The 17,370-nt window shown below is 46.4% G+C and overlaps 1 protein-coding gene across 12 annotated transcripts in view; it reads left to right on the top strand.

Annotated features, from left to right (window-relative positions):
- PLEKHG3 (pleckstrin homology and RhoGEF domain containing G3) overlaps positions 1-17,370 on the top strand; it is a 40,529-nt gene that overhangs the window by 6,123 nt on the left and 17,036 nt on the right. The gene's annotated exons all lie outside the window — the stretch shown is intronic.

Genomic DNA, 17,370 nt, shown 5'->3' on the forward strand with positions numbered 1-17,370 from the left:
AATGGATAGAAATCAAAACGCTATGAAAAGCCAGTATTAATGGAAGAGCCGGGGGTCATTTATTTCAGGGAATGGCTTGGCACACCTCCGCCCTTAGGGGAAATCATCATTTTGATAATTGATGCTTTGCTGGTAATTGTGATCTTGAGTCATCAGGAAAAGGTTAAGTTATGTTCCCTTGACTGTTTGGGAAGGCAAGGAACGAAGTGGACAGCATATTTTTAAAAGATTCCCAGTCAGATTGACTAAAATATAAAAAAATTTTGATACTTAAATAATAACATCACTAATCTTCTCAACAAGGCAAAATAAGTGCTGTTACTCCCAGCCACAGACGAGGAAACGGAGTCCTCACAAGGTCGGTCACTCGTCCCCGATCACTCAGCTAAGACTTGGCAGGGATGAGGTTCGAACTTCTCAGTAACTCTGGAGCACGTGCTCTTAGCTCTAGCCTGGACTATACTGAAACTCAGCACTCTCTTGAAAATGGGGCTTTTTGGACAGCTCTTTCTACAGGGGGTCCAGCTCCTGGACAGTAGAGCCAAGGTGGGTCCAGCCTTAATTCAGCTCCATCTAAACCGACTGCCAGTTATTCCAAAGGGCGTTGCTTCAGTGGAAACAAGAATGCTTTCAGTATATTTCCATTTTAAGCACCTACCTGGGTGCCACACAGCACTTTCTGAGGCCAGAAAATGACAGGGAGGAGCTGCAATCTCAAAAATCCCAGGCCTCTTTCCATGAGGAGCTTTGTTCCTTTGTCCTGGTTCTGGGTGCTGCTGAAAGATGCTGTGCTGTGCAGTCTTGATGCTGGTTGTTCCTGCTGCTCTCCAGGGGGGCGGGGCCTGCCCCTGTGTAGGAACCCCTCCCCCCACGTGCCCACCATCCAGATCTGGCAAACGGTAATTTTATCATATTTACTTCTCTCATTTATCGTAGAGCTAGAACATGGCAGATGCAGTTGAAGCTTTCTTTGCTTTTCTCCCTAATTCCTTTCTCTTCCCCCTTCCTCAGAAGTAACATTCTCCTGAATATGGTGTTTATCATTCCTATGCATGTTTTGATACTTTTTACTATAATTTGTGAGTTATATATCATGTTTTAATTTCAGTGTGTTATTATGTTGAATATGTTCTTGAATTTGCATTTTCTATCCAACGATGTAGTCTGGATTGATCCATGTTGATATATTTAAATCTAGGTTATTCTTTTAACTGTATCTGTCGGTGTATAGTGTATACTTATATCAGTTCCCTTATTAATAGACATTTAAGTTGTTTCCATTTTCTCACCAATATAAATAATACTGTATTAAACATCCATCTGCCAACCTTCTCTACTGTGTACGTCAGCAGTGGCATTACTGGGTCATCAGCCGTGCTTTTTAAGATACTACTGGCCAAATGCCCCCAAATGATTTGTAACCAATTTATATTCTTACTAGAAATATGAGAACTCCGATTTTACTAATATTTGAATTGTCTTTTAGTGTAGTAGATACAAAATGGTATTTTAAAATTATTTTATAAATTGGTTTTTAAAGTCAGCACTTTGATTACATGTAGGGATGAGCACGTTTCATATTTATTGGCCAATGATGTTTACTATTCTGTGAGTCTTTGTCCTTCACACTAAAAAAATAATTCTTTTTTTTTAACCAAGTAATACATCCACATGATTTAAACTTCAAAAGGGAATACGTACAGTGAAAAGTTTCCCACTCCTGTCCCCTAACTCACCATCTTCCCACCCTGCAACATATTAGAGTACTTTTCCAGTTGTAATTGCCATTCTCTTTTTCTTTTTGACGTTATTGAGTTAAAAAAAACATGTTGAATAACTATCTTTTCTAGGTCAGATACACTACATATAGCTCTGGATTGTGTTAACTTTATTAATGTCAAATGTCATAGGTAAATTTTAATTTTAATGTCAGATTGACCAATCTTTCATCTATGTCTTGTTCAAGAACTCCTTTCCTACTTTGATTTTATAAATATATATTTTACTGTTTTGTTTTAAGTTTTGCTTCCCACGTTTACATTTTAATTTCACCTGGAGTGTATGTGTGTGTGTATATATTTATATATGTGTTAGTATATACATGTGTGTGTCTCTCTCTATGTGTGTGTATAGACATATACATATATATATATTTTTTAATATGACACTGGTTCTCAACCTTGCTACACATTAAAACTTCATGAGGAGCTTTAAAAGAAAGTTCTGATGTCTGAGCCTCACCTCAGATTAGACCAATAAAATAAAACTTGGGGTGGGACCCAGGCATGGTTATGAAATGTCCTAGGTGACTTATGGTCAGCCAAGGGTGAAGACCACTCAACCTTGTAAAATGGAACTGATTTTAGCTTTTTCCCCAGAGGAATGACCAGTTTTTCTAGTACTAGTTATTGAGTAGTCTGTACTTTTCCTGCTGACTTGTTGCTTTTAAGATTTGATCGATTGAAAACTTTATTGAGCCATTTCACAAATTTTAAAATTCACCTGTGTAAATGGATACAGCTCAGTTGTTTCTAGTATAGTCACAGAATTGAGCAACCATTGCTACTATCTAATCTGAAAACATTTTACCATCTAAAGAAACTATCCTTTAGCAATCATTTTCCATTTCTCCTAGCCCCAGGCAACCACTAATCTATTTTCTAGCCCTATGGATTTGGCTATTCTGAACATTTCACACAAATTAATTCATACAATATGTAGTCTATTATGACCTGCTTGTTTCACTTAGCATAATGTTTTCGAGTTTCTATGTTGTGACATGTTATTAGTTCCTCATTCTTTTTTTATTGCCAAAGAATATTCTATTTTATGGGTATACTGCATTTTGTTTATCCATTTATCAGTTGATGGACATTTGAGCTGTTTCCACTTTGGGGCCTTTATGAATAATGCCGATACGAACAGTGTGTACAACTTCTTGTGTAGACATGTTTTTAGTTCTCTTAGGTATATACCTAGAAGAATGAATGGCTGGGTCATATGGTAACTCTATGTTTAACTTTTTGAGGAACTGCTAAATTGTTTTCCAAATAGGCTACCCTATTTTACATTCTTACCAGCAATGTACAAGGGTTCTAATTTCTCCACATCTTCACCAACACTTGTTACTGAACATCGTTTTGATGTTAGCTATCCAAATACCTAATAGATGTGGTATTAATTGTGGTTTTGATTGGCATTTCCCTCATGATTGATTATGTTGAGCATCTTTTCATATGCTTATTGGCCATTCGTATATCTTCTTTAGAGAAACGTCTGTTCAGTTTTTCCCCCATTTTGGCTGTTCTCAGTCCCTTGCTTTTCCATATGAATTTTAGGATCAGCTTGTCAATTTCTGCAAAAATGCCTGGAATTTTGATTGAGTCTGTAGGTCAATTTGGTGAGTATTGTCAAATTTAAGAATGTAAAGTGTTTTGATCCATGAACATGGTATGTCCTTCCATTTATTCAGGTCTTTTAAAATTTCTTTCAACAGTGTTTTGTGGTTTCCAGTATACATCTTGCATTTCTTTCTTTAAATATATTGCAGAGTAGTTTATGCTTTTTGCTGCTATTATAAATGGAATTGTTTTTTTCTAAATTTCATTTTTGGGTTGTTCACTGCTAGTGTATAAGAATAGACTTGATTTCTTTGTATTGATCTTGTATCCTGCCATCTTGCTGAACTCGTGTCAGTTTTAATAGTTTGTAGTGGATTCTTTAGGATTTTCTATATTTATGATCATGTCATCTATGAAGAGAGACAATTTTACTTCTTCCTTTTTGATCTAGATGTCTTTTTCTGGCCTAATTGCCCTGGCTAGAACTCCAGTACAATGTTGAATAGAAGTGGCATGAAGGGGACATCCTCATTTAGGAACTCATCTTGTGCCTAATCTTAAGGGGAAAGCATTCAGCTTTTTCCATTAAGAATGAAATAATCTGTGGGTTTTTTGTAGCTGCTTTTATAAGGTTGGGTATGTTGCCTTCTATTCCTAGTTTGTGTGGTGTTTTTATCATGGGAGGGTGTTAGATTTTGTCAGAGTTTCTTTCTGGGTTTATTGAAATGATCAGGTAGTTTTTGTACTTTATTAATACCTGGAATTAATTGATTGTCAGATGTTAACCCAGTCTTGTATTTCTGGGATAAATCCACATGGTCATAGTGTATACTCCTTTTTATGTTGCTGATTCAATTTGTTAGTATTTTGTTGAGGGGTTTTACAGCTATATTTATAAGGGATATTGGACTGTAGCTTTCTTTTCTTGCGATATTTTGTCTGGTTTTGATATCAAGGTAATTAATATAGCCTCATAGAATGAGTTCTTTCCTATTCTATTTTTGGGAAGAGTTTATGAAGAATGGGTGTTAATTTTTCTTTAAATGCTTGGTCGAATTCACTAGTGAAGCCATCTAGTTCTGGGTGCTTTTTTCTTTTTAATTTTTAAAATTATTAATTCAGTCTCTTGTTAACAGGTATCTTCAGATTTTCCGTTTCTTCCTGAGTCAGTCATTGGGTTTGTGTCATTTAGGAATTTGTCTGTTTCATCTGAGCTGTAATTCATTGGCATATAGTTGTTTTGTTGTTTCTTTAAAATCCTTTAAGATACTATTTTTTGTCTTTGGTGTTCTACATTTATGCTATGTATGATGTAACTAAATGTGAACTTCTTTTAAATTTAACTTGGGTGTGCCTTCAATCTGAGGATGAGCCTATCTTCAGTTCTGGAAAATTCACATATATTTTATCATTGAAAATTGCCTTTGTCTCATTCTTTCCTTTTTCTTTTTATGGAACGCTGTGGACCTCTATGTCTCTTTATGTTCATATTTTCTATCATAACTCTTTGCACTCAATTCAAGATTTCATCAGTTTTTTTTCCCCCATTTCACTAATTTTCCCCTTAGTGTTTAATTTTCTGTTGAACCTACCTATTGGGTTTTAAATTTCAATATCATATATCTCATTTCTAGTTAGTATTTTTTCAAAGTTTTTTTTTCAGTTTTTCTTTTTTTTCTAGCTCCTAGAGTACCAATTTATTTCGTCTTATGACTGACTCCCTTGTGGTGTTTTTTTCTCATTGTGTGGTTTATAATTTTTTTATACTGAACTTCTCTTCAGTGGTCTCAAAGAGTGGATTGCTTAAAAGCAAGATGTCTTGGAACTCTGCCCTTATTGGTGGTGGTGAGGTCTGGGACATACCAAATGTGTGGGTGTGTGGCTGAGGAAAGATTGTTGGAAAGTTCTTCCTCCAGCACTTTGCCTGTCTGGCTGCTTCTCATCATACAGGTCTCTACTCAAGAGTCACCTGTTCAGAGCCGTCGCAGGCCTCCCAACCTGACCAAGAAGTCGTCAGCCCCCAGTCACACTCTCTTAGCTTATCTGTCTACCTTTTTTGGCCTTCTTCCCCACTGGACTGTAAGCTCCATCATAGCAAGGATTTGTCTTATTTATCTCTGTGTCCTCAGCACCTGGCTTGTGGTTTATACTGCCAATAAATATGAGTGAGTTTGGGTAGTCCTGTTTCAGGAAGTCATCTCAGCCCCAGTTCTGAAGCTTTCGGGCAACAGAGAAGAGGTGAACAGTTTGGCCGTCCATTCGCAAACCTTTTTCTGTACGTCCACCGGGGATGTCTTTTTCTCGCATCATAAAAGCCCACAAAATGCCATCTATCATCTTGTGTCCTTTCGTCTTCTTCTGGCATGTTTCTACAGCTGCCAAAATCGGTAGTAGGGATTTGAATTCTGAAAGACCTGGAAGATAATGGTACAAAATCCCAGGAAGATCTGGTCCTTTCCTTGAGAAGGCTGTAGTTGATTTGAAGACAGGGCACTCACAGAAAACAGGATGCTTGCCACTCACTGAGTCCCCGACAGATTAGTGCCTCCACAGGTGGAGAAAAGCAGCCCGTGTGCTTGTCCAGGTCATCTTATACTGTCACATAGTGGTTTGTGGAGGCATATATGGGTGAGTTATGATTCCTGGGTGATTCCATTTTGGCCTCTTTCTGAGATTGCCCCACAGTGTAGGAACTTGTTACTACAGTGTAGGAGCAAAGTGTTACTAGTAAAAGGGCAAAACTATCCACGGGCATTACCATAAGGGGGCTGCGGGATGGCACTTTTGCATTTCAGTTTCGGCTCTGTCTCTTGGGCCCCAAGGGAGCCGGTGTTGGGGAATGGTGAAAAGCACGGGAAGCTTGGATTCCAGCAAACCCCAGATTTCCTTCTTATCTCACTGTACAGTCCTGGGTAAGTGAGAAAATAAAGAGCTCTCGATCGTAGGGTTGTAAGGAGATTACATAGAGAGAATGTGTTTAGCGCAGCGCCTGGTACACCCTAATAAAATGCTGGTTGATATTATTCCAGTCTGACATCTTGGGAATCACTTACGCCTCGGTTTCCTGATCTGTAAAACAGGGATAATAATACTCGTTGCTCACCTGCCCCCCTCAGTCCCTAGCTGTTGTTAAGGACCGAAGGGTTAATATCCTCAGGCTTGGAGGGCCTGGGTGGGGAGGAGCCACATAAATGGAGTATTGTTGTGCTGGTGAATGGTCTGGCTTTGTTCGCCTGTCTTTAGTATTTGACTTCCTGCAGTTAGTGTCCCCTGTTTAATTGCCGGAGATGTTTGCACGTCCCCAGCAGTGTGGCACTCACCTGTCTGGCTGTGCTCTGGGTCCCCATCTAGCAGGGACCTGCTGAATTCGGGTGGGAAGCTGCATTTCCTCTGTAAGGGGCCTCCCAGGAATCAGGAATGATAGAAATGCAGAAAGAATGACCCACACGCGGAACTGGTTCTGAATAGGACATTTATTGGAGAGGTTTTGCAGGAGGCCCGGGCACTTTAAGTCCCCAGGCTGTTGGTGGCAGCTCGCTGCTCTGCTCGCCCCGAGCCTGTTAACTGCTCATGTGCCGTTGTGGAAGAATGCAGCCTTCTCCTTGCTCAGATGGGAGCCCTTTTGAGAAAAGCAGTAGGTACCCAGCTGGGGCCAGGCCAGGGGTGCAAGTGGGGCATGACCACGACTCTCTCAACTCCCTCAACTCCGAGCCTTGGAGTCTCGCCAGACTCTCCTGAGAAACCTGGCCAGCCACAGGCTTTGGGGCAAAAGGTAGGTTTCTCCCTTGGGGGTTCAGAAACTGAGGTCCTTGCAGGTGCAGGTATAGGCCAGCTGGTCTTTTTTATCCTCCTTGGCTTCTTTAAGTGGATTTGTCCATCATGGCAGGGTGAGAGCAAAACAGTCCTGTGTTCCTTTTGGAGGTGACTGCAAATAGCTCTGCTTGGAGAATTTTGGAGGGTCTTCTGATCTCTGAACATTCAGAGTTGGGTGGTTAGAGAAGAGGCCATTCCTGGAGGCATCCAGCATGCACATGCACTGGGAAAAGCAGAGTTACTCTCCCACTTTTCCCTGAAGTTTCCTTTTCCCAGGACCCACAGAGGGGGGTTATTTTAGGTAAAACCAAGTAGTGGCAGGTGGAGCACGTGAAAGGAAGTTCTCCCCCACCCTGTCTTGTCCCTGATGGACACCACCAGGCATGGGCAGTGCCCCCACACTTCCAGAGCTCTGGCTGGGCGGGAGGAGCAAGGAGGTCGGGGGTAGACCTTGACTTGGCGATGTCTTTCAACCTTGATTCAAAGCCTTGCTTTTCCAGGAGCAGGACACTGCTGCCTGAGCCAAGCTACTACATGGCATGGGTACCCCCTCACCCCAGAATCTGGGCTTTGGTGATAGCTGCCCCTCCTGTCCATTCTGGTCTGTGTAACCTCTCAGCCTGGGGAAAAAGCTCCTCTCCTCACACCTGGGAACTGGTTGGATGAGTTTCCTGGGCCTCCCTGGTGAGGCCCCTTAGAAGGAAAGGCAGGGACCTGAGGGTGGGGGTGGGGCAGGTGCTGTGGGGTAGAGAGGGGCCCTCCTGGGCTCTGTGGGATAGGGAGCTGTGAGGGGAAGTGCAGGAGGCCCTGCTGTCTGAAGGGCTGGCTGCCTTTGAGAATTAACCTTGTTCTGTGAGTCTGTAAGGTCTGCCTTGGACATTTCTAACTTGTGTTGGTCAGGCGCCAGGCCCAACCAAGGTCAGCGTCCAGCACAGTGAGGGGTGTTCGCTGGAGCTCTGCTCTTGCTGTCGTGTCCGAGGGATGGGGAGGGCCAGGCATTTGACCAATTGAAACAGTTCACAAAATGGGGCAGCTCACATTTACACACTTCTGGGCCTGGATGCTCGTGCTTGGAATTGGAAAGGAACTTGCGTTTGGGGGAGCCATCCTGCTGGCAGCCTTACCCCCTAACTCTAGCTTGCTTGAGGAGGGAAAGTGAGAATTTGGGGAAGGGAAAACCCCTCAGGTGGTAAGATGTACACTGACCCCTCCCCCAGTGCAGTGGACTTACTGGCCTGAAACTTCAGTGGGAGATTCCCTTCCGCTTAAGCCCTGTGTCTCAGTTTTCTAGAGTAGGTGTTCTTGTCCTGTTAAAAGAATTTAATTCAGCTTCATGTTGACATGAAGCTTCATGTTTATTTGGGACTTCATTTCTTTCCCTTTCAGAGAAGTTGGAATCAGGTCTCATTCTTCTTTCTAGCAGGTGCTCCCTACATCTCTCTCTTTCTCCTCTTTGAAGCTCTCTGAATAGCCAGCACTCTCTTGGGTTTCTGGATTCTTCTTGAGCACTCTGGTTATATGGCCGCATCCTGCCATAGCCCCACATGGCAGTTTACCTTGTAGAGCCCTGTCTCCACCTGTCTGGGTAATTGTCTGCAGGCCTGGCTCAGGTGTGTCCTTTCCCACAAAGCCATTGCCGATTCCTTCAGTCTGTCCTCGGCCTGCCTTCCAGCCTTGTGCTGCCAGCTGTCCAGCTCCTTGGGGGGTCTGTGTCCTTTCGGGACTCAACTTTCCCTGGCAGAAGCTCCTCATGCAGGACTCAGCTAACATGTCACCTCCTTTAAATCTGCCCCCTCCCTTAGGCAGCACTAGCTACTCTAACAGTTTATGTGTTCGTACTTCTGTACCAGCATTCAAGGCACTGCTTTGTGGATAATCTACTTACGGGGCTTTTTTTTCCTTCTAGAATTCAGTTCCTCAAAGACAGGGACAATGTCTTATTTGTTTCAGTATCCCCAGGGCTTAACAGGCATCACTCTCTGAAGTGTTGCTCCAAACTCAGGCAATCTTGAACTTCCATGCTGCTCACACCACGCTACCTCCTTTTGTTATTGATGCACTTGCCTTGTTCCTCCTGATAGAATATCAGCTCTTGGGAATGGGTTCTGTGTGATTTATCTTGGTATCTCCCACAAGGCTGCCACAATGTCTCTGTGCAAAGCAGGTGCTTGAAAATACTTGCCCAGTGAACTCTGAAGCCTATAACTTCGGTTGGAAGTGTTACATGCAGTAGTGTTATCCCAAAAGAGGGCAGACATTATGTCACAAATCACTCCCTGTCTTGCTCCTTATATCCAGCTGGGTAGGAGCAGTGCTAGGACTGGTTTTGAGCGGTGCTGGCTCGAGACCCTGGGCTCATGCAAACACAGTCTGCTGTTTTCCCCTCTTTGATATTATTTCCTGTGACTTAGAAAATGAGTGAACCCAGGGCTTTTCCCAGGACCTCGCATCTTTGTCTTGTGTCCTAGCTGCCTACATGTCCACTCTGAAGCTGAGTTTTGTCTTTTCTGTAAAACCCAAGGACCAGTGTCCAGGATGGTTTTTATTGACCACTTATATGTGCTTTTGTCACCTCACATTACCTGGAAGTCTGTTCCGGCTTAGGCCTGTTGTCCCCCATGGCTCTGTTCCTCTCCAGTTCCTAGCAGTACACGCCACCTGTCCCTGTGGAGCCCTGAGGAGTGTGCCCTGCCTGCTACAGCAAAGGACTCTGACTCAGTTATACTTCATGTTTTGGTTTGACCTTGTGTTGGGTGTGGATAGCAGAGTGTTTTTCCTTTCCAGCTGAAGTGCTTTATGTTTGTACTTAAAAGAACATGGCCTGAAGTGGTGTTGGGATCACGGATGATGGATGGTTGGTAGTGGAGGGGTAGGCCATGTTGGTTTCCCAAGTTTAACATAGATCTTTGTTGTTAATTTGAGATATGGGTGAACATTTTAGGCACAAATCATACAAAACCTCTTGTCTTCTTTGCCTGTGGAACAAATAATAATTTATCCATCATCATCATCCTTGCTACCGTTTATGGTGGTCCCACTGTGTGTCAGATGTACAAATTGCTTTCCTTGTATCTCAGCCTTGGGGTTGTTACTATTGCTGTGCTCATTTTGCAAATGAGAAACTTGAAGCTTGGTGAGGTCAAGTGGTTTACCCAAGGACATATCCGACCAGTAGAGTGGAGGAGCTGGGGTTCAAGCCGGGTCTACTTGACTCCAAAAGCTGTGCGTCCATTTAGTGCATTTAACCTCTGGGCTCTGTGGACTCGCATGCGCACCCATGCTTGGGTATTATCATACCTCCTCCTCTGCTGAGAACTCAGGAGCACCTAATGGGCCTTTTTGTTCCCACTTGGTCCCCAGGGAGATTCTCCAGTGCCTTTGAACCTGATGCGGTAGTAATTGTAGTAATTGTAACTCCTGTTTCCTCCCTACCGCCACCCCAGCCTAGAGCAGCCCCTACCGTGGGGATAGGAGGCGACAAGATAGCTAAGTGGCGGGGCTGGGTCCCTGAATTTTGCTGCTAAGGAGAGGTGGTCGTGTGAGCCTTTTTGACCAAGAAAAGAGAGAGGTGAGGTCTCTGGGAACATTGAATCCATCTGAGACTTCTAGCATTGTCTTTTGTCTGCTCCATCTTCTGGGGACTTTGTGTCTTTTCCCTGCTTAATGACAAGTAGTGCTGGGAGCCGAGTTAACCTACCCTGGCTGTGAGCAATAGCAATTTCTAATCAGCAGTAATCGTTCTCATTTGCATTTAGTGTGTGTCGATGTGAAACCTTCTGCTGGACTGTTTTTTCCTGGCATATTTGTAGAGGGAACCCACTGTAGTTCCTTATCCGAACTCCAAAGTGGTCTGTTGGCCACTTTCCCTCTCCTCCCAGTTTTTTATGGCTGGTCACTTAATATGTGGTATGGCAGGGAACTGTGCCACTGTTCTAGGCCTTCGTCTGGGGCCAAATAGGATGGCACTGGTGTGGTGAATGAGCAGTCACCACTCCTGGGTGCCTCTTGGCTGGTTGGAAACTTGCTGGCAGTGACTAACGTGGAAACCCATTGGTCTCGGAGGCACTGGCTGCGGTCTTGACTTCTACCCCCGTTTAGTTTTCACCTGATGAGGGAGTGGTGAGAGGTGCTCCAGGCACAGTGCTGCAGTCCTTCCACAGGCATTTACTGAACACCTAGTGTGTGTATATTCCCCTCTGGGGTTGAAGGAAGAGTATGGAGGAGAAGGCCCACTGAGTTTTACTATTTAGTCCAGGAGCAAAGCTTGCACATACGAACCCCTAAGGCCAAGTGTTTTCAGAGATACTCAGGGCCGTTAGAATTTAAAGAAGTGTTTAGTGTTAGTGTCTTCCAGCTGCTGTAACCAGCTCCACAAACTCAGTGGCTCAAAACAACATACATTTCTGATGTCACAGTTCTGGGGGTCAGAAGTTAGCCTGAGTCCCCAGGGCTGTGTTCCTTTTGGAGGCTCCAGGGGAAATTTGTTTTCTTGTCTTTCCCAGCTGCCTCAGGCTGCTTAGCTCCTCTGACTTGTGGTCCCTTTCCTCCATCTGCAGAGCCAGCAGTGCAGCGTCTTCCAGTCTTGCTCTCTGCTTCTCTCCTTTTGTGGTCACATCAACTTCTGATTCCTGCTGTTTCCCTTTTGTAAGGACCCTTGTGATTACATCGGGCCCACCCAGATAATCGAGGGTAATCTCCCCATCTCACGTTCCTTAACCTGCGCACATCTTCAGTCTCTTTTGCCACATAAGCAACATATACCCAGGGTTTGCGATATGATTTTCTTGGGCAAGGGGGGGGCCTTCTGTCCACGGTAGTGTGTGTAGTGTGTGCATTGAAGGGGTTGGAAATGGTTGGGGAGGCCTTTCTGCAGGAGAATTTGTGTAGGGAGAGAGGGCCCGGGACACAGTCCAGGTTTGAGGAACGACATGAGCATATGTTGGGGTTGTGGGCCAGTGGGAAGAGTGAGGGGGCCAGTGGTCTTCCCATTGAAACAAGATGCCAGGGGCTTTCCTCCCCTTCCAAGGCCAGGCGGAGGGAGCTTTCTGGACTTCGGTTTTTAGGCTCAGACTTCCTCCCAGAATTCAGGTGAGAGGGTTCTTTTGGCAAACAAATCCTTTTTCATCCCAGCAGCTGCAGTCCTGCTTCCGAAACTGGCCACACTTGGTGTCCCCCCTGCTGTTCTTGGGTGTGGGGGGGGTGAATTCCCGAGGGAAAATGAATTTGAGCCAGCTGGCCTGGGTTTGTGTGGCCCAGAAACCCTGATCACACTGTTCGCACAGCCTCTGTGAGTCACGTTGCTCACATGGAGCACGCTCACTCCCTGGGGAGCCTTCTGCTGTCCCTTCTTAGGGTGCTTAGTCCCTCCCCCAAGTCTCTGGGGAGGAAAGGGAGGGGCCAGAGTGAGGAAACTGCTTGGGGAAAGGGCCAAAGAGCCAGACTGCTCAGGGATCCTCCTGGGGAAAGCCTGGGCGGGTGAAAGGTGCCCTCCTGTTGGTGTGACCTCAGCTCTGCAACCCCCTGCTGGCCAGGGAGTGCTCACGGAGAGAAGGGACTGAGGGGAGCAGTGGGAGCACACAGGCCAGAGCCGGGCTTTTGCTGGGCACAGAGTTGGGAAACAGCCTGGCGTGGGGCGGTGCTGAGCTGTGGCAAGAACACAGCTGAGTGGTTCAGGATCTCAGTGGAGGTTCACGTTGCTCCTGCCCTGGAAAAGACAGAAAAGTTGTGGATTTTCTCTGTCACTTCCTGCTGGTACCCTCCTGACAGTGGAGTTGGGAGATTGTTCTGGGGACGGTCAAAGGCCATCTGGCTGCCCTGGTTTGGAGAGCCTTTGGAATGTCTGGGAGGTATTTGCAGGTGAAAGATAAAAGAAGGCAGTCTGTAGTGCCTAAAGAAGTACTTGGCCTGTGGCAGGTGCCTGGTGAACTTCTCTTTCCTCCACTTGGGCTGATGGACTTTGGAGCAGTTGCCTTTGGAGGAACCCCCTGACTCCTGTCCTGCCCGCCTCTAAAGTAGGTGTGGTGTGTCAGCTTCCACTTCTTGGCTGTGGGGTGACAGGATGACGTCAGCCTCCTCCGCACCTGGACCCAGCCTCCCTGAACTGAGATGTTTTCTGGGGAGCCTCCAGAGTGCTGGCCCACAAAGAGGGGTCACCAACAACAAGTGGCCCTTCCCCCTCTCCCACCTTCTCAGCCCACTGGTTGGGGAGGGAGGGCCAGTAGGGAATGTTGCCGAGTCCTGGGGATTCCCCAGGACCACAGAAGCAGAGATTCTCCATCTTCAGAAGGTTCCAGGTGAGTGCCCCTGGGAGAGTATTTTTTTCTGAAGTTGGTGGGAAGCCCTGTCCTGTTCCCTCAGTGACAAGAGGCCTGAGGGCAGACCGTGGGGGTAGGGGTTGGGGTGGGGGCTATTATGGGTTTTGGGTGGTGTCATTTTCTTGTTGGAGGGGCATGCCCCTGAGACACCATGGGGAGGAGAAGGATGGGGACTTAGCCCTGTCATCTGTGCTGGGAATTCTAGAGGCCTGCAGAAGCCTGCCTCCCTCCCTTCCTCGGAGGTCTTTGGGAGGTGGGGCCAATAACCTCGACAAGTGTGGGTGGAGTGTGGGTGGAGTAACGGTGGGGTTATGTTTAGAGAAAGTTTAAAAATAAACAAACTGATCTCCTTTCCTCTCCTGCCCCCTGGACCCTTAAAGGTGTGTGTGTCTGAGTAGTTTCTTGAGCGCATCAAAGAAAAAGATCTGGGACCTCGTCAGAGAGGGCTTCACAGGCTTGGGGACTTGAGATAGAGAGTTTTCTGGAAGAATGATTTACTGATTGATTAACTGGATTGATTCATGTTGAGAGATGGTAGCGGGCACAGCTGGAGGACACTTAAGGGAACTGGAGACTTGGTGTCACAGGATGGGGTGGCCATGGACATCTGGCTGGAGGGTTTGGCTTCTGCCTGCCTGTCAGCTCTTTCTCTAGGCTTCCACTTCCCCAGCACAGTTCTCCCAAGATGAGTTTGACGACCTGATGTTGGCCTTGGGGTGGATCTTACAATTCGGGGCAGTACTCAGTGGAGAGGAAGAAAAGGTTGGCTTTGCCCAGGGACATGTGGGCAGCTAGCTATTAGGTTGGTACAAAAGTAATTGCGGTTTAAAAGGTGAAAAATAATTGGCAAAAACCGCAATTACTTTTGCACCAACCTAATTCTTCAGGCGTCTCTGTGAGAGTCCGAACTGCACGCCGTCATTGTCGGGAGCAGGCTTTTAGGGCCAGGAGGCACTCGCCCTGAGTGTGGTGTCTCTTTTCTGTCATCGTCAAATGGTGTCTACTCAGTCCTCACCTGTACCGTGCCTTCTGTGCTCTCACTGTCCTGTCTGCGCCTCGTCCCTCCCTGCCTGGCTCTCTACATTCTTTCCCAGTCTTCCTGCCTGGGAGAGACAGCCTTGTGATCCCGCATCTCCTGGTCATGGCTCAGCATTGCCCATCATCTGAGGAATTACAGACTGACCTCATGCTTGCCCCCCTTCTCCGTGACCTGTGATCCTTTGATCTGGAATCTGTATTTTTACCATGTTGTTCTAACAGGAGGGTAAAAGGCCAGAAGTCACATGGTAGCAGGTTTAGAAATAGCTTTAAGGAATTTTAACATTCAGCCCTTTACCTCCATGGGCCTTTGTGGGGCAAATGAAGTGTCACGTTAAAATCTCTGATCTTTTAAGTCTTAGTATGTCCCCTAGGGCTTATGCTGAGGCAAAGCCCTGGCATCCAATTCTTTGCCTGTGTCCCTGGCTGGTGTGAAATCTGTTAGGGAGGCAGGGGCAGGGAGCATAAACACTAGAGCCTGAGTTCAAATCCAGGCTCTACCACATGCTACCCTCGTGGCCTCCGTTTCTGCATCTGTAAAATGGGGATAATAATAGTATCTACCTCACAGAGTTGTTTTGAGATATAAGTGGCTTCCTATGTCTATAGCACTTAGAACATTTTAGCTGTTCTGGTTGGTTTTAGTCCCAGATTTTGGCAGGGGCACTACTTTGAAAATGTAGCTTGGTTTGCAGGCAGATGGCTATGTTCAATCAGAGAACGTTTTTCCAAGTAGAAAAGGTGCTTTAGTTTCTGAGTGTGAAGTGTGCTTATGTTGCCATGGGGTCCCCAAAGAGTGACCTCAGAAGGCACCCTTTAGAGATAAATCTCCCGGAGACAGTATGTATGTATGGGGTGGCATGGGCTGTGACTAATCCTTTATTTTAAGTCTATGGCCTGGCCGGCTGTGAAATCCATTTGGGACCTGGGACCTTTTCCATGTGGCATCCCCATAGGGGCTGACTGACCCCAGGTCTGATCTGGGAAAGGTCTTAGGCCGTAAGTCCCCTGCCCCATGGTTCCAGCTGGGACCGACAGGTGCAGGGTCCCTGGCTTTGCAACGTGCTTTGAAGGCCACCAGAGTCCCACAGGGCTGGGGGTTAAGGGCTGGGGTAGAATACTGGTCTTTGTCTTTCTTGGTGCTGAAATGACATGGTGGGATTCTGCCGGCTGGTTCTCTAGAAAGGCTTAGCTGGTCCATTTTAAAGGCTCTTGAGAAGGGAGGACAAAGCGGCGATGGTGCATTTCCCAAGGGGCTCTCCTCTAGGATGCTCAGTTTCTCCAAGATGAATGTTAATTAATCCTCTTTTTGTTGCACCGGACTGGAGGGAATGCAGGACTGGCCCTAGTGCTGCCACTGTGTCCTCATCTGCAAACAGGGAGAGGCTCACATAGAGCACCTCAGGGGTGACCCCCCCCCCCAGCTGAGACACAAAGTGACGAAGTGCTGAGAGGGTCCTTGCTGGGCTAGTGTGGATGGTAAATAGGTCTGTGCTCCTGACTTATCTCAGTAGAAGCATCAATTTGTTCACCATCATCATTCATCTGCCATATCACTCATGGCCTCGGCCCTTAAGCCACTTACAGTCTAGGGTAGGGTAGGAGGTCTCAAAGTAGTCAGTCTCACCAGTGAGTGCTAGAGTAGGCGTAACCCTGTGGTGCTGTAATTATGCAGAAGGTGCCTCAGGTTTGGTTTCTGGGAGGTTTCTAGAGGAAGGGTTGGCTTTTAATCTGAGACCTGAGTGTTGGGTATAAGCCAGACAGGTTGGGTGGTGGTATGGCAGGAGATAGATGGGGAGGAAATAATGTCCAGGCAGAGAAAACATTTGCAGAAGCCAGAGGCCAGGCACAGGTCTGGGTGCTGGTTTCAGGTTGGGGTAGAGGCACAGAAAACCAGGGGGTAAATTGACAGTTACTGGAGTCATGGACTTTCTAGATCCTTCTCCTCATAGCTCTCTGTGGTCTGGTAGCTTTTGAGCCCTAAAACTAGGGTTGGAAGGCTTTGGGTCAGTGGAGCTGGGAGACATGCTCTGGAACTTTTTTCCTGTGGAAACAGCAACCAAATGTATATTCTGGGAAGTGGTGTTGGTGAGCCCTGGTCCTCGGGCCTGGGGGTGCAGAGTGCCCTTGTCCTTCTCAAAGGCTACAGCCCCTCCCCTGACTTGCTGCTCCAAGAGGGCCTACCTGTAAGCTCCACCATCTGCTCAGGAAATAAAGTCCACCTGAGGCTGTGTGTGCCTCACCTGGGAGCAGCTTCCTGTTTGCTGTGCTGCCCTGACTGAGCCACGATGGGAGAAGCTGAGGGAGACTCACTGGTGGCTCAGCCCTGGGGAATTTCCTGTGCCCTAGGAGCCACGGTGAGTCACGGGCAGGGGCTAATGTGGCCTCAGCCTTTGTACCATCTCTTCTGCCTTCCCCGTCAGTATCCATGAGGTTTCAGGTTTGTGGTGCAGACACTGGCAGGCATCCCAGAGATTTTGCAGTCTCAGGAATAATACTACTCTCTGGCATGTGTGTCCTCTTAGATTATAAGAGCCAGATCTTTGCTATTCTTGTCTGGTGTCCCCAGTACAGGACCTGACAGGTGAGTACTTGTGCTTTTTATTTTTTTAATTTTTATTTTTTAATTGGGGAAGGGAACAGGACGTTATTGGGGAACACTGTGTACTTCCAGGACTTTTCCAAGTCAACTTGTTTTCCTTTCAGTCTTAGTTGTGGAGGGCACAGCTCAGCTCCAGGTCTGGTTGCCGTTGCTAGTTGCAGGGGGCGCAGCCCACCATCCCTTGCAGGAGTCGAACCAACAACCTTGTGGTTGAGAGCCCGCGCTCCAACCGACTTAGCCATCTGGCCACCTGGGAGCTGAG

This window comes from Rhinolophus hipposideros (assembly GCF_964194185.1).
Source record: "Rhinolophus hipposideros genome assembly, chromosome: 5".
Classification (NCBI taxonomy): domain Eukaryota; kingdom Metazoa; phylum Chordata; class Mammalia; order Chiroptera; family Rhinolophidae; genus Rhinolophus; species Rhinolophus hipposideros.